A 25,405-nucleotide genomic window follows, 5' to 3' on the forward strand; every position below is an offset into this window, starting at 1 on the left:
AATAAATCTAAAAATATTTTTTTAAAAAAAGAATCTGCCTGCCAATGCAGGGGACACAGGTTCAAGCCCTGGTCTGGGAAGATCCCACATGCCGTGGAGCAACTAAGCCCGTGCACCACAACTACCGAGCCTCCGTTCTAGAGCCTGCAAGCCACAACTACTGAGCCCATGCACCACAACTACTGAAGCCTGGGCACTCTAGGGCCCGTGTTCCGCAACAAGAGAAGCCACTGCAATGAGAAGCCCGCACACTGCAATGAAGAGTAGCCCCCACTCCCCGCAACTAGAGAAAACCTGTGCGCAGCAATGAAGGCCCAACGCAGCCAAAAATAAGTTAATTAATTAATTTTTAGAAAATTAAAAAAAAAACTAATCTATGTTGTCAGAAGTCAGGATAGTGATTACCCTTGGAGATGTAGAGACTGGAAATGGGCAAGAGGCGAAGCTTGTAGGGTGATATTAATGATCTATTTCTTGATTTAATTATTAAGGATATGATAAATTTGTGAAAATTTATCAAGTTATACACTTAATATGTACACTTTTCCATTATGTTGTACTCCAATTAAAAAGTTAGAAAATACTTTCAAATTAAAAAAAAAAAGAAAAACCTATATGTATAAGGAAAGAGATTGGATGGAAACACACCAAAATAATTGCAATAGTTGCATTTGATTAGTGGATGTATAGGTTATTTTGTTTTTCTTCTGTATTTATCAAGTTTTTGAAACATAGCTCTTTTATTGAATCCAGTTGAGTATCTCTCCAGACTCACTTGGACCTACCTGCTTCCAGCCTCTCCACTCTGTGGAGAGCTAGTCACTACTGTGAACTGACCCACCTCCTGATGCAGTAGTCTGCCTCAGCTTCCCCAAGTGTGTGGACCAGACTTCTGTATTTTCTCTATTGCACCTGCTATAGCAGGAGCTGCAGCAGCTATGACACTCAGGTCCGACTTAACCAGGCCCACAGAGAATCTGACCACTTAAGACCACTTCCAGAGTAAGCTGAAGCCCTTGCTATAATTGGGATCAATCTCCCAAGACTGCACTGAGGAGCCAGGAAACAACCTGGAAGTACAGGGGAGTTAATATCTCATATGGTATAAGGAAATTGACCAATGAGAGATAGAAGCAAAGAGCCAACAGATAGTTTTCTCTTCCTCTCCCCAGTAAACGGTTCCTAGACACCATATCGTCATTTTATATGGTTTCTCAGACCTATATAACTGAGCAATTAGCTGTATCTTCTTATAAAGCTGTGGCTATCTGTGAGGCACTTCACCTTTTGTTTTCTTTCCCTTCCTTTCTGTTTTTCCCTCATTCTTGTCCTGAATATTGTTTGTAGAACCTCACAATAAAGCCTTAGCATGTAAATTTTGCTCTGAGCTCTGGTTTTCTAGGTAAAGAGGCTAGTATAAAACTATATTACCTTTATAATGAGAGGAGGGAGGGAGAGAAAAAAAAAAAAGATTAAAAAGAGGTACCAGGTACTTCCCTGGTGTCACAGTGGTTAAGAATCCACCTGCCAATGCAGGGGACACAGGTTCAGTCCCTGGTCCAGGAAGATCCCACAAGCTGCGGAACAACTAGGCCTGTGCTCCACATCTACTGAGCCTGCGCTCTAGAGCCTGCGTGCCACAACTACTGAAGCCCGCGTGCCTAGAGTCCGTGCTCCTCAACAAGAGAGGCCATCGCAATGAGAAGCCCATACACCACAGCAAAGAGTGGCCCCCACTCACCACAACTAGAGAAAGCCCGCGCACAGCAATGAAGACCCAATGCATCCAATAAATAAATAAATTAACAAATAAATTTATAAAAAGTAAGTGAGTAACGTTAGGGAAACTAAAACAAATAAGAACAACTACCATTTTATTGAGCATATGCTATCTGCCATACTCTTTATATTCATGCTTTCTAATCTCCACAGCAGAAACTTTTAGATTCGGTTGACATGAAGGTCATTGGTGACTTTTTGGAGAGCTGGCTCAGTGGAATGGTTAATCCTGAGCCTGATGGCCTGGATTTAGGAGTGAAGAGGAGACAGAGATGTGGAGAATCAGAGGGCAGACTTCTCAAGAATATAGTAAAGGGAAGGAAAGTGATGGGTTAGTGGCTTGAGAGAAAAGCAGATGGAGGAAGAGTTTTTCACTATGTGGGGAATTTGAACGTGAACATGTGCTAAGGGGAAGGGTCCAGTGGAAGAAACTGGAGCTAAGAAAAGGGAGAGAATAATGGAGGGAATCATGCTTTCAGCTAACATTTACTGGGTATTTACTAAGCACTAGTATCTTAGTCTGTTCGGGCTGCTTTGGATACCACAGACTGGGTGGTTTATAAACAGCAGAAATTTATTGCTAACCATTCTAGAGGCTGGAAGTCTGAGGTCAGGGTGCCAGCATGATCAGCTAAGGGCCCTCTTCTAGGTCACAGACTCATTGTATCCTCACAGGGTAGAAGGGGCAAGGGATCTCTCTGGAGGAGCCTCTTTTATAAGGCACTAATCCCATTCATGATGGTTCCACCCTCATGACTTATACACCTCCCAAATGCCACATGTACTAATACCATCAACTTGGGTAGTAGGATTTCAACATATTAATGGTGGGGGGGGGGTGTGCAGAGAGGCAAACATTCAGACCATAGCACCTAGTTCTTTTTCTAGGTGCAAAAAAGGACACAAAAATGGATCAGCCTTGTCCTCGGGCTATAACATTCACAGTCCAGAGGGGCTAAAGTAGAAGAGGTGGAATGCAGACCCAGAGATGGGTGCACAGAGGCAGCTTCCTGGGATGCAGGGGGAAGAGGCTCAAACAGATGAAAAGCTGGAAAGTAATAGGTGTCTCCTAGGAAGGAGGAGGGCATGTCCCCCTCTGGACTACTAGGTGGGAGGGACAAGTTCTCAGCCCTGCTTCACTGAGCATTTCAGCATTTGAGAGAAGTTTCTAGAATCTGAGAGGAATGTGGTCAGGTCAGAGGGATGAGGAAATGTCCTCTTCCCAAGTTTCTGAGTCTATACCGGTGTTTTATTTGCTGGCACTTCCTGCTTACTTTGGGTTGGGCTATCTGAGAATTCAAGAACAAAGTTCAAGTTCTCAGAGGACCCATGTGCAAATCAAGGCAATAAATGGGCCACTCTGGAAGCTTACAGCCAGGAGAAGCAGGGGCCTATGTACTTGACCTAGATGAAAGGAATCTGAGACAAGAAAGTGAGGAGAGGTCCATACCCTCCAGCCTGCCCCTCAGCAGGGCCTCTCAAACCCTTGGATCCAAACCCCTTGTCAGTGTCAGTCAAAATTCCCGGAAAGAGAGGGAGACCTTAAATCTAGACTCACCTCCAGGTGCTCACGGCTGAGTGTCTTTTCATTCAGTAGTCATTCATTCAACTAATACCTACTGAACCCTTACTGTGTGCTAGGTATTCTGCTAAGGCGCTGGAGGTACCTTAAACAAGATCTTGCCTTCATGAGCTGACCCTCTAGTGACATAATAGTAGAGGGCAGGAGCACATTTAAGGAAAATCTGAATTCTTTCCAATCCATGAATGTCCCTAAAGGGCAGAATTATTTCTAAACCCTGGACAGCTCAGAACCAGCCTTCAATGTGGGATCTTCTAGCAAATGGATGATACCAACTTGACGAGACCTGACTAATTTTCCCCAAGAGTGAGAATCCCTGCCTGGGGAGCTATTGGGAGAGTCCATGGGTTTGTGCATGGAGGCATCACTCTCTTTCTCAGCCCCTTGGATCCTGTGGTCCAATTCAAGAGCCTGCTGAGGGCCAGCAAGGCTGGCACCAGGCCCTGAGAACTATGCCATGCAGTCTGCTTCTTCATCATTCCAGATCCAAGCTCCAATCCCCTCATTTCCCCAGCATGTCATTGCATCTGTGCATGATTCTGCTGTACCATATTTCATTGTGAGCTAAGACTGTGTGCTCTATCCTGTGTTACTCATAGAACTGGGACCATCTCTTTGAGGCCAGAGACTGGTTTAGGAAACATGCGTTAGCTACTTTTTTTTTTTTAATATTTATTTATTTAGGCTTCGCTGGGTCTTTCGTTCCCCCTGCAATGGGAGCCTAGAATCTTACCCACTGGACCACCAGGGAAGTCCCTTTTTTTTTTTTTAATTAAAAAATTTTTTAAAAAAATTTGGCCGCACCACACGGCATGCGGGATCTTAGTTCCCTGACCAGGGAACCCGGGCCCTGGCAGTGAAAGAGCCTAGTCCTAACCACTGGACCACCAGGGTATCCCTAGCTACCATTTTTAATAGCAAAACAATAGCTAGTATTTATTGGGGTCTTTCTATATGCATCAGGCACTGTATTGAATATTTCATAGAAATTACCTTACTTAATCTCCACAACAACCCTATAAGTAGAGACCATTATCCCCCTTTTGCAGTTGAGAAGAGGCTAAATGACTTATGCAGGGTCAGAGAGTAATGGAACTACTACAACCTACATCTGTGACTCCAAAGTCCTTGCTTTTTCCAGGACACCCCTTTGCCTTTCCTAGTGGGTTATTGATCTCTGTGACCCTGAGGCCAAGAATGACGTTTGGCTCACACTAAGGGCTCAGTGAATAAACATCTGAAAATTGTTTTCACATATGGTCCATGCACTCAAAGGAGTAACAAACTGGTAGGGATTAGTAGTGACTAGAGTCAGGCCTTTGTAGGTCAGTGGTTCTCAAGAGTACCACCTATGGGAGGTACACACCCCTAGGCGCTTCTACAGGTACCATCAGCTGGAAATAGAAGTGGGCACAGAATTTCCCAACAATTATTCTGTCTTACTTGTTGTAGGAGATTTGTGTGATGCATCAACCTGCCTGTTCTAACACTGCTGTGGAGGTCAGTAACTCACAGTATCAATCATGTACTATGATGTTTCTTTGCTTTGCTGCTCCAGGGCTTTCTCCACACTATGAAAGGCTGCTCGGCTGTGTGCACCTGCAATCTGGAAGTGTGAGGGAGTTACGGTTTCCAGGGGAAACCCTTAAAAAATGGAAGGACAGGGATCCTGTCCTTGTCCCTGTAAATGCTCCAGCCTCCCCAGCCTCCACTGGGACAATTCTGATGTGTGGTTTTCATAGTTTTTCATATGATTCCCTAGGTGGATTGATTCCAGTTGCCCATAGTATTAAGCAGTTACTGTATTGGCTTTTTCCCCTTTTCTGTCTCATGTCCCCACACCCTTCCTTCTAATTCCTAGGGTCATCTCCCAAATAAATGACCAATACCTAAGCCCTAGTCTCAGGGTCTGACTTTAGAGGGACCCCAACTAAGATACTTGCCATTTAGGTATTGTGTTTCTTTAAAAAAAAATTGGTGTATTTCCTTTATAAAACTAGTACGTATTTTCATTGCAACTTTTGAAAATATAAAAACAAGTAGGGCTTCCCTGGTGGCACAGTGGTTAAGAATCCGCCTGCCAATGCAGGGGACACGGGTCCGAGCCCTGGTCCGGGAAGATCCCACATGCCACGGAGCAACTAAGCCCATGCACCACAACTACTGAGCCTGCGCTCTAGAGCCTGTGAGCCACAACTACTGAGCCCATGAGCCGCAACTACTGAAGCCCGCACGCCTAGAGCCTGTGCTCCGCAACAAGAGAGGCCACCGCAATGAGAAGCCCGTGCACCGCAAAGAACAGTAGCCCCCACTCGCCGCAACTAGAGAAAGCCCGCGCGCAGCAACGACCCAACGCAGCCAAAAACAAATAAATTAATTAAATAAATTTTTAAAAAACAACAACAAAAAAACAAGTGAATAGGCCCACTACCTAAAGACAACCACTATTACCTTTTAGCGTATGAGAAATTATTTCTTTTGTGTTTATGGTTTTAACTGTGTTATTATAATCTAAACTACTAAAATAATGATTCTGTTTATTAGTTTGTGATTTAATCATAGAAATTCTGTTTATTTTCTGTGATGCCTGTGAATATGGGAAAAAATAGATTTAAAAAAAAATTCTGTAATAGTGGGATCAAGGGTGTTTGGAAAGTGAGTCATAGGACATAAATTAGAAAAGTTTGAAAGCTATTACTGTAGAGATGGCATTTTCCCATGATGTTTGTATCATTTTAACAGGCAAAAATGGAGGGAGAGAACGTTCTCAGAACATTAATTTAGCAAAGGCATGTTGACAAGAAAAACCAAGGTATTCTTAGCCAGAGGGCCACTTCAGCTGGAGAGTAGGTTCATGTAGAACACTGATTGCTTAGCCAAGAAGTTTGGATTTTGCAGAGGCAGTAAATGTTTCTAAGCAGGAAAGAAAAAAAAAATTAGAGAAACACATTGGGAAGGTTAATTGGGTAAAACATAAAAAAATAGGTGCAGGACTTCCCTAGTGGTCCAGTGGTTAAGCCTCTGCACTTCCACTGCAGGGGGCACGGGTTCGAGCCCTGGTCCGGGAAGATCCCACATGCCGTGGAGCAACTAAGCCCGTGCGCCACAACGACTGAGCCTGCACTCTAGAGCCCGCGAGCCACAACTACTGAGCCCACATGCCAAAACTACTGAAGCCCACGTGCCTATATCCTGTGCTCCGCAACTAGAGAGACCACTGCAATGAGAAGCCCATGCACTGAAATGGAGTAGCCCCCACTCACCGCAACTAGAGAAAGTCCACGCGCAGCAACGAAGACCCAATGCAGCCAAAAATAAATAAATAAATAAATAAATTTGTTTTTTTAAAAAAAAAAGATGAATGATGCCTGCCTGCCTCCAAAGTCAAAGGGAAGAAGAACTCCTGAGTCCACCAGGATAACAAACTCCTGCTAAAACTCTAACAAACTATAATCTGTCATAGTATACCTAGGGAGACAACTTAATTAACATCATTCTAATGACAATGACTAAAGGAATTGAAATGCTAGAAATTACTATGGAAGGGAGGGAGTCATTGGGTAAGGCACCTCTGATGGAGGAATGATGGGCTTGAGAGCCCATTAGGCTTTCCTTAACTCAGAGTGAATTAGTCCTTAGAACCATTTTATTGCCTTTTCCCTAATTCCATATACATCAAAGCAAAGTTCTTAGTAACGTCTTGCTTTCTATATTTCTTAATGCCAAGAAGAGAGTGTTCTGGAGGGCAGGCAGGAACATACCCATTCTTGAAAAGCAGTCTTTCCATGGTGAATTATATTGATTTTCTAATTTATATATCAGTTTTTTTTTTTTGGCCATGCCATGAGCCATGGCACGAGGGATCTTCATCCCCCCGACCAGGGATCAAACCCACACCCCCTGTGGTGGAAGTGCGGAGTCTTAACCACTGGACTGCCAAGGAATTCCCTATATCAGTCCTTTTTGAGCTTGTAAATGATAGTAAGCTCCCCTGAGTTAGGATTCCCTAACAAAAGTTGAGTTGAGGCTTAGGCCCTGGGCTGCAATGATCAAGTAAGGTCTTGCCCAGGCATCAGGCCTGCATCCTTGGCTGCTGTGTGAGGAATAGTTAGGAAGCTCTAAGAGTAAACCATACTTGAGGTGACAGTGACTTAGAAAAGGGTGGAGATAATAAGGTGGTGAAAAGCAGTCAGATTCAGGATCCATTTTGAAGCGAGAGCTGACAGGATGGATTAGATAAGGGGTATGAGGGAGAGAGGAATAAAGGATGACCCCTGGTATTTTGACCTGAGCAACTGGGCAAATGTTGGTGTCCTTTCCTAAATGGGGAAAACTGAGAAAGCCGTATGTGAGTGGTAGGGAGAAAAGAATTCTTTTTGGACAAGTTGAATTTAAAATGTCTATAAGGCATAAAAGAGGGGAGCCAAATAGGCTTTTAGGTATATGAGTGCAGAGCCCAGCAGTCCCATTTATATGGACTGTATAAATGATGTCTGAGGTCCTGAACCTGGAGGAGCTCACCTAGGGAATGAATGAGACATAAGAGAAATGAAGACCAAAGACTTTGTTCTGGACGGCCCTGCAAAACTCAGAAGTCAGAAAAAGGACCCAGGAAAAGAACAACCAATAAAACAAAAGAAAAATCAGGAGAGTGAAAAATCCCAGAAGCCAAGTAGAGACAGCTTTTCAGGGAGAGAATGATCAACCAGGACAAATGCTGCCGAGAGCTCACGTAAGATGAGAAACAAGGCTTGCCTATTGGATTTGGCATAATGGCAGCCATTGGAGATCTTGACAATAGAGGCTTCATTTAAGTGGTATAGACAAAGCTTGTTTAGAGTGAATTGAAAGAATTGGAGGTGGGGACTTCCCTGGTGGTGCAGTGGTTAAGAATCCGCCTGCCAATGCAGGCGACATGTGTTCGAGCCCTGGTCCGGGAAGATCCCACATGCTGCAGAGCAACTAAGCCCGTGTGCCACAACTACTGAAGACTGTGCGCCTAGAGCCCATGCTCCACAACAAGAGAAGCCACCGCAATGAGAGGCCTGTGCACCGCAACGAAGAGTAGTCCCTGCTCGCCACAACTAGAGAAAGCCCGTGCGCAGCAACGAAGACCCAACACAGACAAAAATAAATTTAAAAATTAATTTAAAAAATATTAAAAAAAAAAGAATTGGAGGTGAAGAAGTGGACAAAGTGCACATAAGCAACCTGTTTAGGAATTTTGCTATAGTGAAATGGGATGGTAGTTGGATGTGTAATGAAGTCAAAAGTGGGATTTTGGGGATTCCCTGGTGGCGCAGTGGTTGAGAATCCGCCTGCCAATGCAGGGGACAGGGGTTCGAGCCCTGGTCTGGGAAGATTCCACATGCTGCGGAGCAACTGGGCCTGTGAGCCACAGTTACTGAGCCTGCGCGTCTGGAGCCTGTGCTCTGCAACAAGAGAGGCCGCGATAGTGAGAGGCCCGCGCACCTCGATGAAGAGTGGCCCCCACTTGCCACAACTAGAGAAAGCCCTCGCACAGAAACGAAGACACAACACAGCCATAAATTAATTAATTAATTATTTTTTTAAAAAAAAGTGGGATTTTTTTTCTGCCTGAATTGGCAGATACGTTAGTATAGTAGATTATGTGCTGATCCAGCAGAGTGAGGAAAATTGACAATTCAGGAGAAAGAAAATAATTGCAGGGGCAACATCCTTGAGTAGGCAAGAGAGCATAGACCGTCTGCCTCAGGTTGGAGGGCAGACTGATAGATACTTTTTGGTTTTGGCCACGCTGCACGGCTTGTGGGATCTTAGTTCCCCGACCAGGGATTTAACCTGGGCCCTCAGCAGTGAAAGCATGGAGTCCCAACTACTGGACTGCCAGGGAATTCCCCTGACAAATACTTTTTAAAGTGATTGATGCCTCCTGATCTCCAGTATCTCATTTAATCCTCACGGTAATCCAGCATGTTGGTATTATCATCCTTATTAAATTAAATTAAATTAAATTAATTAATTAATTAATTTTGTCTGCGTTGGGTCTTCGCTGCGAGCGGGCTTTCTCTAGTTGCGGTGAGCAGGGGCTACTCTTTGTTGCGATGCTCGGGCTTCTCATTGCGGTGGCTTCTCTTGTTGTGGCGCACGGGCTCTAGGTGCCCGGGGTCCAGTAGCTGCAGCACGCGGGCTCAGTAGTTGTGGTGCAGTGGCTTAGTTGCTCCAGGGCGTGTGGGACCTTCCCGGACCCGGGATCGAACCAGTATCCCCTGCACTGGCAGGTGGATTCTTAACCACTGCACCACCAGGCAAGTCCTATCATTCTTATTTTAAAGTGGGGTAAATTGAGTGTCAGAGAGGCTTAGCAACTTGCTTAAAATGATAGAGTAGTGAAGACGGGATTAAGAATTTTGGCTAGGGAATTCCCTGGCAGTCCACTGGTAGGACTCCGTGCTTTCATTGCTGGGGCCCCAGGTTCGATCCCTGGTTGGGGAACTAACATCCCTCAAGCCGCCTGGTGTGACCAAAAAAAAAATGTGGCTAATTTCAAAGAGAGTGTCTGTTTCACCAAGATCAGCAACGGTTGTTGAATCAGTAAATGAGAATGTGCACACAAGTGTACCACTCAAGAAGCTGGATAGTAGCTGTGTACACAGCTGTGTACTGCTGTGTCTGGAATGTCAGGCTGGGGAACTGGAAATCTCACAGACCTGAACCTCCAACCTTGAGGCTGCCCAACTAGATGGATTGTGAATCAACAAGGACAGGTGTTGTTTAGATGCAATTGTGTTTAAATCCTTGCTGTACCCCTTAGTAGCTGTGTGACCTTGGGCACATTTCCTCATGTGTGAAATAGAGATTTTAATATCTACCTTGCTGATATGTTTTGGAATTAAATGAAACAGTGGATGTAAATTGCCTCACAGTACACATAGTAGGGATTTAGTGAATAGTTGTGATTATTGTCTATATTCAGAGTAGACATGTTTGCAAGCTAGGCAGGGGTGATAACAGTCCCCTCCCCACCCAGTGAAGCTGCTGAAACTGCTCCCCAGACCTAAGAGAGATAGCAGGACTCCTAAATGGAAGAGGATTCTGCAGAAGGGTTCCACTCTCTTCTCTCTCTCTGTCTCTCTGACACACACCTGTGTGCACACACATTTATGTAGAGCTCTAGCTGTATTTGTATCAGGGCAGGATTCACAGTCACAAAGATCAATGCTGCAGTAAAGTGGTGGGAAGGAGGCTGCAGGCAACTGAAACCATTGGTCTGGGGCTGGAAAAGGGAGGGGAAGAGGAGGGAGTGCTGTGAGCAGGCCTGGCAAGGCAAGGGCAGAACCACGGCAGGAAGCAGACGGCCTGTCATATGGCAGTGTGGATTTCCCCTGTCAACTTCACTTCCCAATTTTACATCCTTCCACTGCACATGTGTCCCGCAGAGCCCGCCCCGTGCTAAAAGTGGGTAGAAGTGATTGATTTATTTATTCAACTGACAAATGCTTAATGATACCTACCACATGCCAGGAATTTTCTGGAAGGATTAATAGTTGTTGGTCAGGGAGCTAAACGGAGCTAGGAAAGAGCAGTCAGGGCAGAGGAACTAATGCGTTAAGTTGTGGAGGAATGAAGTAGGTTGTTAATTCCAGGAACTACATGTGGTTTGATAAAAAGAGAGCATAGAGTTCCAGGGAGAAAAGTGGTAGATGAAACTGGAGAGGTAGGATGAGTCCAGTTCATAAAGAACCTTAGTCACCACATTAAAATGTCTGGGTTAACTGACTAACCATTTGGAAAAAAATAAAGGTTAGACTCCTACCTTGTACTAGACACGAAAGTAAATTTCAGGAGGTTTAAAGGTTTGAATATGGAATTCCCTGGCGTTCCAGTGGTTAGGACTCAGCACTTTCATGCTTTCACTGCAGGGGCCCTTGTTCAATCCCTGGTCAGGGAACTAAGATCCTGCAAGCCGTGCAGTGCAGCCAAATAAATAAATAAACAAACAAATAAATAAAGGTTTGAATATCAAATAAATAAATTTTTAAAATGCTAAAAGAAGAAATAGAATATTTGTACAATCTTGGGGTGAAGAAGGGCTTCCTTAACTTTAAAGCAAAAGTTAGAAAGTATAAAGGAAAATATTGACAGTTTTCACAGATAAAAGTGAAAATTGTGCAGCAAAAGACAACATAAACAAGATTAAAAGACAAATGACACAGTAGGAAAAGAGTCTGCAATATTTAATGGTTGAAGGGTTCAAATATTACTTTGTAAAGAACTGCTGGAAAATCAATTTTATAAATTTATTTATTTATTTATTTATTTATTTATCTGTGGTTGAGTTGGGTCTTTGTTGCTGCACGCGGGCTTTCTCTAGTTGCGCACTCAGGGGCTACTCTTCGTTACGGTGCGAGGGCTTCTCATTGTGGTGGCTTCTCCTTGTGGAGCACGGGCTCTAGGCGTGCAGGCTTCAGTAGTTGTGGCATGCAGGCTCTAGAGCGCAGGTACAGTAGTTGTGGCACACGGGCTTAGTTGCTCCACGGCATGTGGGATCTTCCCGACTAGGGCTCAAACCCATGTCCCCTGCGTTGGCAGGCGGATTCTTAACCACTGCACCTCCAGGGAAGCCCCGAAAATCAATTTTAAAAAGACAAATATTTCGATAAAAATAGGCAAAAAATTCTTAACATGTGGTTCTCAATATAAGAAAGAAAAATGGGGGCTTCCTTGGTGGCGCAGTGGTTAAGAATCCGCCTGCCAATGCAGGGGACACGGGTTCGAGCCCAGATCTGGGAAGATCTCGCATGCCGCGGAGCACCTAAGCCCGTGTGCCACAACTACTGTGCCTGCGCTCTAGAGCCCGCGTGCCACAACTACTGAAGCCCGCACGCCTAGAGCCCGTGCTCCGCAACGAAAGAAGCCACTGCAATGAGAAGCCCTCGCACGGCAACGAAGAGTAGCCCCCACTCGCCGCAACTAGAGAAAGCCCGCCCGCAGGAATGAAGGCCCAATGCAGCCAAAAATAAAAATCAATAAAATAAATAAATTCATAAAAAACGAAAGAAAAATGGCTATAAAAAGGTTATTCAGGGCTTCCCTTGTGGCAGAAGGAATTAACTACTCCTACACTCAACAACGTGAATAAATTTCCCAAACTTAATGTTGAGTGAAATAAAGCAGACATGAAAGAGTACATATACTGTATAATTCCATTTTTATAAAGTATGAAACCAGTAGAAACTAATCTATGGGGGCTTCCCTGGTGGCGCAGTGGTTAAGAATCCGCCTGCCAATGCAGGGGACACGGGTTCGAGACTTGGTCTGGGAAGACCCCACATGCCACGGAGCAACTAAGCCCGTGCGCCACAACCACGGAGCCTGCGCTCTAGAGCCCGTGCTCCACTACAAGAGAAGCCACCTCAATGAGAAGCCCACGCACCGCAGCAAAGAGTAGCCCCCGCTCACCGCAACTAGAGAAAAAACCGCACGCAGCAACACAGACCCAACGCAGCCAAAAAAAAGCGATACAGCCACAGGAAAAAGTAGATCTGTAACTGTTGTAGTAGAAAAGTGTCCAGGATATGTTGTTAAATGGAGGAAAAAACAGAAAACAAAAAGGAGGTTATCGAAGGCAGGTTGGGCACTAGCTGTGCTCAGTTCATTCAGATTCAAAGATCAAAGTCCTAGGGCCTCAAAAGGCCAGGGTGCCACCACCTGCTTCTGGATCAAGGTTGTGCAAGGTAAGGGAGGAGGCTGGCCATGAGCCCGGGGTGGGGATGGGCATTTCTTCTCCAGCTCTGCCACAGCCATGACAAAGCCTAGGAGCCAGATACTTGCATTGGAGCCTGCATTTCCTTCTCCAGGCAGAATATGGATGAGGGTTAAAACTCTGGGTACATTCTGGTGCCCTTCATTAGGCAAGAAGGTGACTTCTCTGAGCTCCGCTAGTGCTGGACTTTGGGAATCTGATTTCCTTTTTCTCGGGAATCTAGCAGATAAGCCTTTGCTATAAGGCTGTCCTTTTAGTCATAGACCAACTATAGCCAAGCTGCTTAGTTGTGTTCTATTAGAGGAGAGGTATTCGAGTCCATTTCTGAGGATAAGAGGATCATAAGATTTCAGGGTCCTCAGAAATAAAAGAGTAGGCACTCAATAAATACTAATTAAGCTTCACATAAGCCTGGATTTCCAGTAAGATACTAGGAAGCAAAATAGTTTCATTAGATGAAATATTTCAGGATCTGAACATTGGACAAACCAAGCTATTATTATGTAAATGGCCAATTAGTAGCTAATTAGAACTCTGGAACTCCCTGGCCAGGCCCCATCTGGAGACCCTCTTGAAATTGATGTAGTAAATCCAGCTTATAACACTTACTGATCAAAACATTCTCCAGTGAAAATCCCCACATTGGCCTTTCCCATCTAAGGTACTAGGGGCCCAATTCTTATACACTTAAAAAAAAAGCCTGCAGTTTTTTTTCTGGAAAGGAGGAGGACAGAAGTCACAGCGCAATTCTCAGGCCCAGGTTAATTCCATACAAGTAAATCTCCCCCCTGCCTGAAGAAAACAAAACAGGAATTCGAAAAGACATATGCACACCGATATTCATCGCAGCGTTATTTACAATAGTCAAGTTATGGAAGCAACCTGAGTGTCCATTGATAGATGAATGGATAAAGAAGATGTGGTAGGGGCTTCCCTGGTGGTGCAGTGGTTGAGAGTCTGCCTGCTAATGCAGGGGACACGGGTTCGAGCCCTGGTCTGGGAGGATCCCACGTGCCGCGGAGCAACTAGGCCCGTGAGCCACAATTACTGAGCCTGCGCATCTGGAGCCTGCGCTCCACAACAAGAGGGGCCGCAATGGTGAGAGGCCCGTGCACCGCGATGAAGAGTGGCGCCCGCTTGCCGCAACTAGAGAAGGCCCTAGCACAGAAACGAAGACCCAACATAGTAATCAATCAATCAATAAATAAATAAATCTTTAAAAAAAAAAAGATGTGGTATATATATCGTGATATATGTGGTATATATTCAATATATCATGATACATGTGAGCCATAAAAATGAAATCTTGCAATTTGCAGGAACATGGATGGATCTAGAGGGTATTATGCTAAGTGAAATAAGTCAGACAGAGAAAGACAAATACTGTATGATCTTACTTATATGTGAAATCTAAAAAATAAAACAGGGACTTCTCTGGTGGTCCACTGGTTGGACTCTGCGCTTCCACTGCAGGTTCGATCTCTGGTCGGGGAAATAAGATCCCACGTGCCTGTGCAACATGGCCAAAAAATAAAGTAAAATAAAATAAAAGTAAAATAAAATAAAGTGAAATAAAATAAAATAAAATAAACAGATAAACAAAATGAAAACAGACTCATAGATACAGAGAACAACTGGTTTCCAGAAGGGAAGTGGGGGATGAAATAGGTGAGGAGGATTAAGAGGTACAAAGCTCCAGTTAGAAAATAAATAAGCCACAGGGATGTAATATGAAGCATAAGGAATATGGTCAATAATATTGTAATAATTTTGTATGGGGACAGATGGTTACTAGACATCGTGGTAGCCATTTCATAATGTATGCAAATGTCAAATCACTATGTAGTACATCTGAAACTAACAATATTTTTAATTAATTAATTAATTAGTTAATTATTTTGGCTGCATTGGGTCTTCATTGCTGCATGCGGGCTTTCTCTAGTTGTGACGAGCAGGGGCTGCTCTTCATTGCAGTGCACAGGGTTCTCATTGTGGTGGCTTCTTTTGTTGCGGAGCACGGGCTCTAGGCACGTGGGTTTCAGTAGTTGTGGTGCACAAACTTAGTTGCTCTGCAGCATGTGGGATCTTCCCAGACCAGGGCTCAAACCCATGTCCCCTGCATTGGCAGGCGGATTCTTAACCACTGCACCACTAGGGAAGTCCGCTAACATAATGCTGTATATCAACGATATTTCAGTTTTTTGAAAAAATATTTATTTATTTATTTGGCTGCACCAGATCTTAGTTGCGGCATGCGGGATCTTTGTTGCTGCATGCGGGATCTTCATTGCGGCATGCAAGATCTTTAGTTACAGCATGTGGGCTGTTAGTTGCGGCATACAGGATCTAGTACCCTGACCAGGGATGGAACCTGGGCCCCCTGAATTGGGAGCGTGGAATCTTAGCCACTGGACCACCAGGGAAGTCCCTCAATTAAAATAAATAAATAAATAAATAAATAAATAAAAGTAAAGCTCTATCCTGTCAGTTTTCCAGGCCATCCTCCAGACCAGAGTGGCTATGGTTGGCTCAGTTTTAATGGAGCTGATTCATAATCCTCTCTGCCCCCAGGGAACACAGAAAGTAATACTAAATACTTAGGAAGGCTGTTTTTTATTTTATATTTGATCTTGCTAGCCTATGGTGGAGGGGAGCAGGAACCTCAGTTCTTAAAAATGGGGAAATTGAGACATTGACTAATTCAGCAAGTACCCATTCAGCAGTTTCTCTGCTCCTGACATGAATAAGGAACTTGTCATGAGTGTCCTCATGACACTCAAAGATAAGATCACCAAATGTGTGGCTAGCCACCTGAGAGCAATTCCCCTCTACCTGAGGCATTCATGCATACTCCACATTCACTGAGCACCAGCTGCTTACAGACCATGTGCTGGATGCTGGAGATGCAGAGGTGAAGATGTGGCCCTGCCCTCAAGGAATGGCAGTCCAAGGCATTGCTTCTTAATCTGTTATCTCTTCAATGCTATGAAGTACTTACTACCACCATAACCTTAACTCACTAAGATCATGGTCCATTGGGGGAAGAGAAAAAAAATTAATAATTACAGAACGATGTGGTAAGTGCTAGTTGTGATAGAAATAAGCACAAAGTATGGTGGAAATACAGAGGGAGGAACACTGAAAATCAGTTTGAGAATGGAGAGGTTGTCAGGAAAGGTATCCCAGAATGCTAACACTTTATCCTAATTTTGAGAGACAAGCAGGAGTCAGGCAAAGAAGAGTCAGCAAACAGGATGTGGGAGATCAGTAACATCATGATATACTTAAGGATTGCACACAGTCCTTTATGGTTCGAGCAGCTTGCAGTGTATGTGAGGGAGGAGAGACAAGGTGGAGAGCCTGTGTGTCAAGATATGGAACATTACGCTGAACGCTTGCTAAGCTAAATACTGTGGGGAGATATCAGCAAGGGGGTTGGAAATCATATCACATAAGGAGCAGTTAGGGAAGTGGGGCTACTTAAATTGAAGAACTGAGAAGACAGGAGAGAAGAGTTTTGAAGAGTTTTTGAATGTGTTACTTCAGAATTAGAAAGGGCCAATTTTATCCTGGCTTGGTAAACCATGCATGATGAGCAGGTTAGCTAGACAATTAGGTCGGTGGCCCAAACTGTTCAACCATTTGGGATGGCCCTGCCTCCTATCCAGCTCTGGTCTTAGATTAGAGTTCTCAGATTCCGGTGCGCTTGTCAGACCTGCTGTTCCTCTGGGGAAGGTGGTAGGAAAGACTGTGGAGATGCCTCTAGTTGCAGAATTATGGCTTGTAGAGGGTCAAGGGAACATGACTAATGGCTCCAGGAAAGGCGAGATCCCAGCTTGTGGTTGAGGCTAGGAATGAATCAGTGAAGACTTGCCCAGAGGTAAAGCTCTCCTTTTCCATTTGTGTGCTTTCTCAGAGACTTTTATCCTTCGTCTCCCATCTGTCAGTGGCAGAGTAGGCCTCAGAAGAACAAGCCAAAGAGTCATTACAATGGGTGTGACTCTTTCTGGTCCCAACATCATCGCTCTCCTAATTGCAGTGCTTCTGATGAGTGAGCCACTCTTTTCTGGAAGATTTGGCCAAGATGTCTAGGAGTAAAATATGAATGCATGAAAGAAGTAAAAGATTTTTTTCCCTGCTTCCAGGCAGAGAATACCCTACCAGCCAGGACAAATGGGCCAGAAGGTTAGATAGGCTGGGAGTCCTCAGGTCATTTATCTGACTTTCTCTAGCTGAGAGGTTCTCAACCTGAGGCAATTTCGTCCCCCAGGGGACATTTGGCAATGTGTTGGAGGGGGTGCCACTGGCATCTCGAGGGGAGGATATTACTAAACATCCAATTATGCACAGGACAGCCCCTCCCTCCAACAACTAATTATCAGACTCAAAATGTTGATGGCACTGAGGTTGAGCAATAACTGATAAATGCTTATGTTTATAAAGATTTGGTTGTGGGGAGGATGAAGGTTTGAGCATTAGTACCTAAGGCATGAGGTGGCTAGAGGTAAAAACCAAGTTTAATTCTGTAAACATAAGGTGCAAGTCCACTGCTAGTCTAGCTTACAGCTATACCATTGTTGATCCAGCTTGGGCACTTCCTTCCCCTTTACTGTTCTGGTCTGGATGTATCTGTGCTTTCATTCCAGCTCTCCTAAAATTGGAGGGGAAGGAAGATGGAAGAAGAGAAGGAAAATCAACACTTTAGTTAGATGTGGAGGGGTGAAAACTTGAGCCTAAAATCAAGAGTTTGATATTCTAAACACATGCCTCATTTAACTACGAACAGCAGCTTAGTATAAAACAGGACAATGGGGCTTCCCTGGTGGCACAGTGGTTAAGAATCCGCCTGCCAATGCAGGGGACACGGGTTCGAGCCCTCCTCTGGGAAGATCCCACATGCCATGGAGCAACTAAGCCCATGCGCCACAACTACTGAGCCTGCGCTCTAGAGCCTGCGAGCCACAACTGCTGAAACCTGCACGCCTAGAGCCGGTGCTCTGCAACAAGAGAAGCCACCGCAATGAGAAGCCCGTGCACTGCAAGGAAGAGAAGCCCCCGCTCGCCGCAACTAGAGAAAGCCCGCGCGTAGCAACGAAGACCCAACGCAGCTTAAAAAAAAAATATCAGGACAATGATGGAAGAATAACAAATACCAAATCATACTTGAATTTAAGATTTGGAATCTGATTGAAAATGTAGAATTGGGCAGTTTAATAAAACAAATTGCCACCTCTAGCCAGAGTAGGAAAAAAACATAACTTAGTCTCTTTTTCTAGCATTTCAACATCCTTACACAGCCACAGTCAGAATCCTAAGTTTCTCCTTTCAAATTCATCAAGGTCAGTTACCTATCTAATACCCTTCCTTTCTTCCTTCCTTTCTTCCTTCCCCTTCGTTCCGTCCTTCCGTCCTTCCTTCCTTCCGACAGATTCTCAATTTTGTTAGGACTGGTAGTATGCCCAATTAATAGACACAATTTCCAGCCTCCCTTACAGCTAGGAGCAGCCATGTGACATACTTAGGCAAATGCTATGTAAACTGAGGGTTTCTGGGAATGCTTTGCCTCCCCATTATAGTTCCCACATACTTCTGGCTGCCTTTTTCCTTCTCCCTGCCTGGAATATAGGTATGAGGTTGGAAGTAGAGCAGACATTTTGGGACTATAAGGAAGTTGTAAGAATAAAAGCTGCATGCTAGGGATTTGGGAAGAGAAAGTTAAAACTCTGGGCTCCTGATAGCAGCCTTGGACTGCCTACATGTTAAATGGAAAAATTAATCCCCTATTTGGTTGAGCTTGTTATTTGAGTTTAATCTGTTAGTTACAGCTGTATTCAATTCTAACAGACATCATCCTTGATAACAGTGTTTCGGTTGGTATCTGTAGGCCTTTGTGTGCCCCAAGTATAATTTTATAAATTGAATTCTTTGTAAATTAAAGGATTCAAGTGTTCTTTGAGAACTGTTAAATGTAATGTTTTTCTTTCAGTGATAACTTAAAAAATTAATATAATCCTATTTTGAATCATCTGGATGCGCTCATAACTGAATGCTGCCCTGGGATTTTTATTTCCATGATTGCATTTGTTGTTACAATAACATTAAAGCATTCAGCTTTAATAGTTTATAGGTTTAACTTTAATGGTTTATAGGTTTAACATTAATGGTTTATAATTTTATGACAGGCTGCTATTAGGTTAGCAAGTTCTAATGTTAATATGATCATTGCTCTAGGACATCTGCTTTATACCCACGTTGAATTGTCTTACCTGTTGCATCTAGTTAGTTATGAAGGTGTGTCAGTTAACTGTGTCTACCACAGCAAATCAGTGCAGTGATATAACTACCACTTTAAGCTAAGTGAGGGCCAGATGATGTCAAAAAACACTGTATGAACCAAAGTTTCATGGCTAGATTGAACAGATAAAGGTTGTGGGAGAACTGAGTCATCAACACAAGGTGTTGGCAAGTATAAGTATGCAGAACCCAGGGGGTGATGAACTGTAACAGTATTAGGACCATATTCATGAAGGGTATTGCTTGAATGAAACTCATCTTGCATATTGCAACTGGCAATAATTCATCAGCAGCAAGTGTAGTAGTGATTAACAAGAAAAACATTTTCAGGAAGCAGTATTTTATTTCCTCTTTTGAAACAGTATTTTAAATTATATTCAATGTTGCATCCCGGGGTAACCTATCAAAATATTGAGTACCCACTGAAAGCCCTCAGCAACCAGCAACTTAGTAATGGATTTTTTTTTTTTAATTTAAAGGATTTTAGAGAAAACTCGGTAGTAAATCTCACAGGTGGCAGCTTATATATCTACAAGTTGACTCACTTCTTAACTCATTCCTTTTTTGTTTACTTTTTTGTTACCCTTTCCCAAGTGCAATAAACTTCAGTGCTGATGGTGGAGATCAAAGGAAATTATTCTGGGTAGAAACAGTCCATCTTCATGAGTGACCCTTTGCCCACAAACTGCTGTTTTGGTTTTGGTTTTGGTTTTTTGTTTATTTGTTTTTGTTTGGTTTTTTTTTTGGGTTTTTTTGAGTTGCCTTTAATTGTTTTTGTCCCTCCTCTTACCCTCATAGAAAATCTTTGAGGTTCTGGTCTTGGCTCACCTCTTTCCACTTTCTCAGGGATTTCATTTATTCCTACAGTTTCAAGTATCCTTGATATTACAACTGATGTCAAAAAATATAACTCATTAATTTATTTGACAAATACCTAGGGACTGGACTTCCCTGGTGGCGCAGTGGTTAAGAATCCGCCTGCCGATGCAGGAGACACGGGTTCGAGCCCTGGTCTGGGAAGATCCCACATGCCGCGGAGCAACCAAGCCCGTGCACCACAACTACTGAGCCTGCACTCTAGAGCCCAACGAGCCACAACTACCGAGCCCACGTGCCACAACTACTAAAGCCCGCGCGCCTAGAGCCCGTGCTCTGCAAAAAGAGAAGCCACCGCAATGAGAAGCCCGCGCACCGCAATGGAGAGTAGCCCCCGCTCGCCGCAACTAGAGAAAGCCCGTGCGCAGCAACGAAGACCCAATGCAGCCAAAACAAAACAAAACAAAAACCTAGGGACTTCCCTAGTGGTCCAGCAGGTGAGACTCTTTGCTCCCAATGCAGGGGGGTTGGGGAACTAGATCCCGCATGCATGCCACAACTAAGAAGCCCACATGCTGCAACTAAGAAGCTTGCATGCTGCAACTAAGAAGCCCACATGCCACAACTAAAAGATCCTGCATGCCGCAACTAAAGATCCCTCATGCCGCAACTAAAAGAAAAACCAAAAACCAAAAAACAAATATCTACTGTACCTATCATGTGCCAGGAACCATGCTGATAAGTATTAGGGTAATAACTTGATGAACAGGATAGGCAGGGTCCCTGCCTTCCCACAGGCTTACACTCAAGTTTCCACATTTCCAACTTTCTTCCTGGCTATCTCCTGCTGGAATCTCAAATTCAGCATGTCCCAAAGTGGACTTATTATCTCCTCCAAAATCTGTTTCATTACATTTCTGTGAATTGCACCATCTTCATCCAATTCCCCTGGGATTCATCCTCGCCTCCTTCCTCTCTTTCAATTCTCATTAACTGATGCCCAGATCTTACAAACTCTGCCATCTGATCCCATCTCTCCACACTTGGCACTACTGCCTTCACTCAGGCTCTTGACCTCTTTCCCCCAATCATGGCAGTAGCTTCCTTCTTGGTCTCCTTAGCCTATATCTTCTTGCTCCCCTAAATCTATTTTCACTGCAGCTGCCAGAATGATAAATAATACAACCTGATGTCATTTTCCTATTCAAAACTCTTACTTTCTTTCTGTACTTCCATATTCAATTTTGCCCCCTGGGATAAAATTCAAACTCCTCAGCCAAGCTTATGGGGTACATCATAACCAATCTGTGTTCTTTGTCTCTACATTCTAGTCTTTGGCATTTACATTCTGCTAATATTCAACTTTTTGTACTTCCCCAAACATATTATATTGTTTTCCACTTCTTTTGCTGTTTTCTCTGCCTGGAGCTCTTTCCACACTTTTCTTCTCCTTAGCTAACTCTTTAGTGATCCTTCAAAACACCTCAGTAGTTGGTATTTTATTCATCTTTGCATGTCTGGTACCTAGCAGAGAATAGGCCTCCTGTAAATAGAAGAACAATAAATATATAACTAAACCTCTGTGCTGCTGATTTTCAAATCTACATCTCCAACAGTGACCTCTGGATACCTCTACCTGGATGTCTTGTGAGCATCTCAATGATGTTTTCCTCAAACCAAACTGATTATCTTCTCCTTTAAGAGAGGAGTCAGTAATAAGTTAGACTCCAGAGTCAGCCTGGCCAAACCACGATAAGGCACAACTCCATTATAGTCTATGTAAAAAAAATTTTAAATATTTATTTATTTATTTTATTTATTTATTTTGGCTGTGCCAGCTCTTAGTTGCGGCATGTGGGATCTTCGTTGTGGCATGTGGGATCTTTAGTTGCGGCATGCGGACTTGTTAGTTGCATAGTGCACGTGGGATCTAGTTCCCCGACCAGGGATCGAAACTGGGCCTCCTGCATTGGGAGCTCAGAGTCTTACCCAATGGACCACCAGGGAAGTCCCAAGCTATGTAAATGTGACACCTGCATAGTGTGCAACATGATGGCTCTGTGGCCTGGGATGGCATCTGGCTCCAAAACCTATTGAAGCCGAATCCGGCCTCTGTACCCCGACACCAAATTAAAGCTCGGAGACAGAATTTTGGGTGAAATAGAAAAGAATAGCTTTATTGCTTTGCCAGGCAAAGGAGGCCACAGTGGGCTAATGCCCTCAAAACCATGTGTCCCAACTTGGAGAGGGTAGTGAGAAGTTTTATAGTAATCGTTCACCGAGGGCATGATCAGCTTGTGGACATTCTTCTGATTGGTTGGTGGTGAGGTAAGCAGGAATCAGCATCATCAACCTTCAAGTTCCAACTGGTCTGGGGTCTATGTGCCTGTGGGCAGCATACCATTGTTAAACTTCTCCCACCTGGAGGGGGTTTCAGAATCTGCAAAACTCAAAGACATTGTTGTGTGTATCCTTTGAGGGGGAACCGGGACCTTGCCCCAAGGCTGCATTATTGTTTCTCTTGATTGTTTGTTTCTCCCTTGTGGAATCCCCTCCCTTCCCTAATTAAAAACTGCTTGAATCTGCCCATTGGAACTCAGGGAAGGTCATGGAGGCTGAATGAAGGCTATTTCCTGTAATCAAAGGAATGGGGGACACAGAAAGGCTTTGTGTCCAGAAGCCCCACAGGGCCCTGCTTGGTATCACTATTAGTTGTTATTTTAGATAATTAAATTCTTTGGGCATCAGGCATCTCATCCATAAAATAGGTAGTATTTTAGCAGTATTATAGCAGTATTTATCTGCTCGATAAATGTTCATCATTTTTTAAAAAAATTTTATTTATTTATTTATTTTTGGCTGCGTTGGGTCTTCATTGCTGCGCGTGGGGCTTTCTCTAGTTGCAGTGAGCAGGGGCTACTCTTCGTTGTGGAGCGCGGGCCTCTCATTGCGGTGGCTTCTCTTGTTGCAGAGCACAGGCTCTAGGCAAGCGGGCTCTAGAGCACAGGCTCAGTAGTTGTGGCTCACGGACTTAGTTGCTCCGTGGCATGTGGGATCTTCCTGGACCAGGGCTCGAACCCGTGTCCCCTGCATTGGCAGGTGGATTCTTAACCACTGCGTCACCAGGGAAGCCCTCATCACTATTTTTAACCTCAAAACTTCTCCTCCTCCAGTGTTTCCTACATCACTGGTTAATGACATTACTCACATGGCACCAAGATATGAAACCAAGGAATCAGATTTAACTTCCTCTTTCATCTCACCCTAAATGCAATCAATCCAAAAGCCTGTAGAAATATTCTTTCTCTCCTTCTTCCCTTTCTGCTGCCAATGTCATTTTACAGTTCTGAGACTTCTCTAATCTGGACCATTGCAGTAGCCTCCCAGTTGGTCTCTTTGCCTGTTGTCTCCTAGTCATTACATTGATCACACAGCTGCTAGAATCATCTTCCTAAAATGTGGTTCAAGTAGGTTAACTCCACATCTCAAAAATCTGCAATACACTCCAAAATTAATGAAGCACGTCTCCTAGGCCAGTTAGTGTGCCAAGTTCTGGTACTACAAATATAAATAAAACATAAAATCCTTCCCTTGGTGAACAAGGGAGGACAAAGGCCCTGTAGAAGGATAAAGTTCCCCTGCCCCCATTTCCAAAGTCTTTACTGTTCTCTGAGGAAACAGATTCTACGATCACTTAATCACACAAGTGTTCAACAGATTTCTTCTCTTGTCATAATTGTTCTGCTATTTTGTTTTTTTATATTCCCACGAGGATTGGATGTTAATATTTCCCTGGGCCAGGATAACTCTTTTGGTTCTTAAATGAGACAAATAAGCTCAAGTGCCCAGCCCAGGGCCTGGCACATGGTAGATACAATAAATGGTAATTTTCTTCTGGCTGAAGTAGGACTGTGTGTTGTTGGTTTAACCTGCTCACAGCAATAACCATCCACTATTAAGCTCTGAATGTCTGTCTCCCCTGAGTCCTCAAGAAGAAGATGAGTAATGGCCAAATAATTGTTCAGTCTCAGGCAGAGAAGGAAAAAAAAAAAATCACTACTGTTGCATGGTAGGATGATAAATGCCAAAAAATTTTGAGATGCTCAGCCAGCATGACACAGCACTTCCCTATTTCTTATCCTGCTATAATGTCCAAGGGAGTTAGGAGGATAGTGGGGGTTGGGGGCAGAATGGGGACACAATACTATTTATTAAACACTCCTATTTTATATCAGGTGCTACGTTGTGACGTGGGGACACAGAGATGGTTGTGACCCAAACCCTACCCTCCAGAAAGTCAGTCTAACAAGGAGAGATAGACATATAAACAAGTAAAATAGCTTAAAAGTTTTCTTTTTGCTATACAATCTATTGTTTGGGCAGAAAGGAGGGAACGGTCAATTCTGAGGATGAGTGAAAGAATTTCAGAGGAAGTAATGCTTCAGCTGAGTCTTCAAACATGTTTTCTGTAGGTCATATAAGAGAGAATGGGTTCCTCATGCTTGAACAAAAGCCTTAAGTCTTAAAACAGCTACACTCTGCTCTGGGTGTTACAATATAGGAGCAAGGAAGAGTTACAGTAGTAACAATGGCTAACATTTCTAGTGTATAATAAGAACTAGGTACTGTGCTAAATAAACTACAGAGATGATTTCAACAAAGAATAGTATTCCCAATTTACAGACGAGAAAAGGAAGGTTAATGGATTAAGACTCTTTTATGAAGGCCACACATAAAATAACAATGAAGAGTTTTAACTCAGGAATACAGAGCCCCAGTTTTTATGACCCACAAATCAGAGGGGTGAGTGAGTGAGTGACAAAATCAGATTTCAGAAAGATTCCCTCCAGCCGCCGTGGAATGGATGGAATGGGAACTCATGGACAGCAGATAGCAGCAACCCTGTTAATCAGAACAATAAAAGGGAGGCTCTCTAAGCAATGAGGGTTACTGAGGATCAGCACTAGAGCAGAGGCTGCGGGAATCGGTGTAGGGGGGTAATATTTGAGAAATATTTGAAGAGATAGTTCTTAGGGCTTGGTTAGACGTGGTCTTCCGTGGGCAGCAGCTAGAACCCTTACTCTGGTTCAGGCCTTAAGAGCAAGGCGGAGGCGTTCGGATTTGGAAGTGATCAAAAGAACGCCTCAAGCCTCGGCGGCGCGGGGGGGGATTGGTAGTCCGCGAGG

General features: G+C 43.8%; 1 protein-coding gene across 1 annotated transcript in view; it reads left to right on the forward strand.

The window, feature by feature from the left end:
* PRDX1 (peroxiredoxin 1) overlaps positions 1 to 25,405 on the forward strand; it is a 46,226-nt gene that overhangs the window by 10,445 nt on the left and 10,376 nt on the right. The gene's annotated exons all lie outside the window — the stretch shown is intronic.

The sequence above is a fragment of the Balaenoptera physalus genome (genome assembly GCF_965194825.1).
Source record: "Balaenoptera physalus genome assembly, chromosome: 1".
NCBI classification, from domain to species: domain Eukaryota; kingdom Metazoa; phylum Chordata; class Mammalia; order Artiodactyla; family Balaenopteridae; genus Balaenoptera; species Balaenoptera physalus.